The sequence below is a fragment of the Dipodomys spectabilis genome, unplaced genomic scaffold (genome assembly GCF_019054845.1).
Source record: "Dipodomys spectabilis isolate Male_0828 unplaced genomic scaffold, ASM1905484v1 ptg000096l, whole genome shotgun sequence".
Lineage (NCBI taxonomy): Eukaryota > Metazoa > Chordata > Mammalia > Rodentia > Heteromyidae > Dipodomys > Dipodomys spectabilis.
The window spans coordinates 15,008,643-15,014,642 of NW_024870773.1; positions in this window are offsets into that span (position 1 = coordinate 15,008,643).

The window sequence follows — 6,000 nt, forward strand, 5'->3', positions numbered from 1 at the left end:
TGGGAGGAGGGCGTTCACGTTTTTTTCCCTCTGGTTCGGCTGCTAGGAAAGAATTAAAAGCTCTGTCCTCCATGGGGGAAGAAACATCTCTGTATCCAAGTCCCATGGGTTCCACAGAATAGCTAGGAACACCGGTGCCTTTGATAGCTCTGTTAATAGATATTTAATACTCCTGGGACAGGTGTATAGCAAAGCACATTGAAAAGTGGTGGCACGCAGGGATCTGAGTCCCGCTCTGAAAGCATAGATCTTTGGATTTATATTACTGCCTCTTTGTTTGTGTTTGTGTTTCTGAGTAGATCCGAGTAGTAATCAATGTGTGTTGAAGCCAGCTCTGTTATGCTTCCTACCAAGGGTAGGCTAGCTGGTTTAATTTTTAGCACCATCTACATGTAGTATTTGCCCTCAATCACAGACAAGAAAACAGACTTAAAGAAGTGACTTGTATGCTACATTTGTTCACCAAATGTAGCAGTGGTACTCACTAGACACTATGTGGAAAATGAACTGTATGACTTGTAGGTGAAGACAAAAGGGAAAAACGGAGAGAAAGAGAGAAGGAGTGACATTTGTCCCTCCAAAAAGTATACTCTTTACCTGACTTATGTAATTGTAACCCCTCTGCATATCACCTTTATAATAACAATTAAAAATAGGGAGGGGAGAAGAACATATAGGAAAAGAAAGGTGAGAAGAATGTATTGGATTTTTTTGTCTTTTTTAAGTTATCGTTTAAGAAGTATGAAATATGGGAAGGTACTGAGGAATGGATTTGGTTAATAAGAATAGACAGAGTGATGACATTATAAAGAACAATGAATCTCCAGGAGTAGAGCTGGGAAAATTCTAGACACCAGCACTAAAAGTAAGGCCCAAGAAGAGGAGAGATGAGAATAAAGGTAGAGGTTAAGAACCACAGAGGTGTGGGTACTGGGGGAATGGAATATTACTAGCATGAGTGGGGTTCACACTGAGACTGTATAATGAAGAGACGGATGGAGGGAGGCTTCTAAGTGATTTCAGTGCTGGCTACCACTTTGATTGCAGGTGCTGGGCAACCAGGAGGCCGTATAAATGTGTATCTGACAATGGTTGTTAAAAGAGAAGCCTAAAAGTGCATTATTTATAATGCTATGTATTTTCACAGTCCACGCTGCCAGATGTGAAATTATACACCAGGTTCGCATTCAGAAATGACTTCAGGTTTTTTTTTTTTTTCTGTATGGAAGTTACTAAATTCTCTGCTGCCAACATTAAACCCATCAAACGAGATCTGTGATAGATTTCATGGGCAGGGTCTTATTTCTCGATAACTTTTACTTCTTCTAAAACATAGTGTTAAGGAGAAACTACTCTAGGTTTTATTTCTCCTTCAAGGAAGCAATTACAAAGAAATTTTATGTTAATATGCAAAAGATTTATTGACATTAGAAACTCCAGCAAAGTTTTGTGAATAGGTGTTCATCCACACAGCAGTGGAAAACTTGTTAGCATCTAGGTACCATCTTTATATATACTGTTACCACGCTGTACATGCTAAATTATTTAAGTGCTACTTTTTCTTAAGCACTTCATGCTATTGTATTCTTTGAAAATACATGTTCATTTTTACTGGCCTCAAAATCTATTAGCCCTAGAGCTAGGCAAACAAGGGTGAAAATCATCTTAGATGAACCTCTGCTATCAAAAAATGACAATCTGGCATCAAGCTTGTGGTCCAGTTCACTTCCCCATCTCTTCCTAGAGGAAGATAATGTGGAAATGGTTTGTGAAATCTAAAATATCCATGCTCCATCAGATGTCTCTGATGAAATATCCAAGTCAAAATCACATTATTAAGGAACCAAAAGCCTCCAAATTAGTCTCTCAGTTAAGGGTTTAATTCAAACATACTCCAGCGCTTGCTTTCATTTTCATAGTGGCTTTGAATTTTGACACTGCCTGTACTCAGAAATATTCAATTGGCAGAGAGAATGAAATCAAAACCACACATTCAAAGCCCTTTGCTAGTTAGACTTAAACCTGTAGAAAGCGTCCAGATTTTCATCACCTAGTCTGATGTTTTAAACATCCAGACAAAAATAGTCGACAGAAATAATCTAGAAAAGATAAACATGTAAAGTAATCCAGATAATTGTGAGGCAGGGAACAGAATAAAAAAAATGGAGCAAATGGTTTCCATTTTTTAAATGGTGCGTCCATCAGGTTTTAACTGTCAATTAACGTTGATGGCACTGCAGAGATGTTCCTAGATTAAATTTTGAGTGTGGTGTGATAAGCTATTCCTATCATGTCTAGCAAATCTATGAGGTAGCACTGTGATAAAAAGCCCTGAGCAGATTTCAGCACATACTTTGTCTATCAAATTCCCATTCTGGCCTCAATGCCTCTGGGATCACTTGTTACATGACAGAAGAGATACACATTCTTCTCAGACACTCTTGTCTGCTGCCAGCAGCCATCTGTCTGTAGTGGTAGTTTTGTGTGGCCCATAAATAAAGTTAAAAATATTCGAATCACAGAGAAAAGTTTCCCCACCCTTGCTTTACACTTGGAGAAAACACTAATTCATCCACATATTTTATTGCTTCATTTAATAATGAAATGTTAGGAATGAAGTTTAATAATGGCAGCCTTGCTACCATACACAAAGATTGGATCTCCAGCACTGCAAAGGATAATGATAATAATAATGAAGCAAAAGAAAACTAAAACTAAAACTATTTTGGAGTGTGTGGGGGTGGGGGTGGCGTTCCTTGAAATTAGGGCCTGGGTGCTGTCCCTGAGCTTTTGTGCTCAATGCTAACACTCTACCACTTGAGTCACAACTCTACTTCTGGTTTTTTGGTGGTTAATTGGAGATAGGAGTCTCACAGACTTTCCTGTCCATGCAGGCTTTGAACTGTGATCTTTAGATCTCAGCCTCCTGAATAGCTTGGATTATAGGCATTAGCCACAGGCACCCAGTTAGTTTTTTAAAGAGCTATACTCAAATACATCATGTTGCAATTGCATGAAAGTTTTATTGGGGCTGTGTCTTTACATATAGCTTATCACCTTTCATAGGCACTGATTACAAGTTTGCTTTAAAAAATATTTTGGTTTTATCTTTACTGTAAAAAACAGTATGGTAGTATCTCAGAAAATAAGAAATGGAAACAGAATTATCACATGATTTATCCACTTCCTGTCTTGATATATGCTCAAGAAGTAAAAGCACAGCTTTAAGAAATATTTGTACATCCATGTTCACAGCCACATTTTTCATTCACACTAGCCAAAAGGTGGGACTAACTCAAATGTCCATTGACATACAAAAAGATAAATGTTGAGTTGTATACACAGGCAGTGGAATATTAGTTAACTTGAAATCTGGGTAAGCCCTTAAAAACATTATGCTAAGTGAAATAAGCCAGACCCACAACAATAAATATTCTATTGTTTTTCTTACATGAAATAGCTAGAATAGTCATATTCATAGAGAAGGAATGAAGATGGTAGCTGCAAGAGGAGAGATGAATGGAGAGGAAAATGAGGAGTTATTTAATAGAACAGTTTTAGTCTGGGATCATGATAATGTTGTAGAGATGGAAAATGATGACAATTGCCTAACAATGTAAATGTACTTAATGCTAAAATGATTAAGATGGTGAATATTATATAGACATAAATAAACATAAATATTAAATATCTATATGAATATATATAAATGTACATGTATATAATATACCTGTGTGTTTATATCTACATATATATAGAGAGAGACAGAGACAGAGACAGACAGATAGACAGACAGACAGACAGACAGACAGACAGACAGACAGATAGATAGATAGATAGATAGATAGATAGATAGATAGATAGATAGATACATGCATACATACATAAATGCATACATATATACACACATGCACACATCCTGATTGTTTAGCATGCTTGCTTGACTGGCTTGGCTGGCACTCTTCAACTTGAGTCATGCTTCCAGCCCTGCTTTTTGCTGGTTAGTTTGGAGACAGAGTCTACCAAAGTTTTCTGCCTGGGCTGACCTTGAATTGACATCCTCCAGATCTCAGCCTCCTGAAGAGCTAGCACTGGTTTATTATATTGAAATAAAAACATTTGTTTTTTAGACAGCTCCTTGGAGATATCTTATAAAAACTTGAATGGGAGCACCTGTTACCCTCACTAATATTTGCAAGTGTTAAATAAAGCTCCACAATTTTGAATTATGTCACCACTGACTTTTAAAACTGTGAATTGAATAGCATTGATATTTTTTTTCTAGCCTAGCAATCCTTCCTGGTATTATTTGTGAGAGCCACTTGGGCTGGGTGACTAAGTGCTGCCTAACTCTGCTTCTTCTTCCTCTATACTACATTCCCAGCATGCCTTGCAGCTAACATGTGCTCTTGTCACTGAGTCCCAGCCTGTGTGGTAGCAGTAACATGTGTCTTCTAGGCCAGGCTCATGTACAAACCAATGACACTCACCATCTTCTCTTTGCCCATCAGTGAGGTGGTGGGAAAGATTTCCTAGGACCTGAGAAGTGGCTCTGAAGAGTCAGTTGCCTGTATCTGAATAGCTCTGTGGAGCCTAGCCCTTCTACACACCTAAGCTGGGCAAAAACATAAGGCAAAAAAACTCATTCCAGTGTCACTTGAAGATCATGTATTTCTTTTTTAATATTTGGAGTTCATTTTTTTCTGTAGTAACTATCCCGTCTTGGTGAATGTTAGTCCAGATAAGACAATCACATGCATCTATATGCATTAATAACTAATATTCAATAGTTTCCATTGTGGCTTCTAAATCCTGGAAAGAATCATTCAAACCTTAGAGGAATATACTAGCACACAATAATGTGATTATTGACTTTAATTAGTACAATATGAGAAATAAATTAAGTAGAATGAATAAGCCCCAATAAATGGACAGGCAAGTTTTTGTTAACTACAAGCACTGATGTCTGTGAAGAGCCGCATTTTCACAGTAATGAAGGACAAAACTAAGTGGACTTGAATCAAACACCCCAAGCATAATTTGAATTTAAAAATCAACTATTTGATCTAGTTCTCTAAGTGATAGGAATGGTTCTTTACTTCTTCAGCCATACCTCTAGTCTGGGATTTTCCTGGTTAATTGAAGATGGAGTCTCATAGACTTTTCTGCCTGGTCTGGCTTTAAACCATGATCCTCAGATCTTAGCCTCCTTAGTAGCTTCCTTAGTTTGACAGGTCTGAGCTACCAGCGCCTAGATTGTTTCAATAGTTTTAACTTGTACTATGTAAGGAACACGAGCCTTGTCACTCTTAGATTTGTCGCTTGTAAAAATGTGTTTCTTTGTAAATATTGCTACAAAAATTTCAAGAGTATAAAATAATCATGTTGTAGCTAAAGTAACTCAAGGGTTTGCTTCAATCTTCTGGTGAGAATAAAGGAAGGAAATCAGGGCATCTTATTGGAAATTAATTTCCTGGCAGGGGGTGCTGGAGGCAGATACATACTCTTTGAACACACAGTCTCACTGAATACAAGGATCCAGGCTGCAGACCGACTAGCATTTCCAAGATAGCTTTCCAGTCAGATGACCTGACTTCAATTCTTGCTCTTCTATTTTCTTGCTGGGGAAAAAAAAAACCCCTCTGGATTTTTGTGACATATGATGTTCTTCATATAAAATGGAAAACGATTACTTCCCCTGGTAGATTCCTTTTGCTCTCTGAGATCCATTTTTCTTTTCTGTCACATTAGTAATTTTGTGGGGTTCATGGCCAGTTAAAGATTCTATTTCTCAGCCTCTGTTGCAGCTAGGCATGGCCACATCACCAAGGAGATTGGATAGGTGACCCACTGGGAGATAAGAAGAATTGAAGAAGGTGCCTTGGGACCATGGATAAGACTTGTGTGTTGAGGATGGCCAATCCTGCATGAAGGATGACCTTGTACCTTTGTAAGTGTGGTGTGTGGGGAAAATGATACATTACATGCAAGTGTCTCACC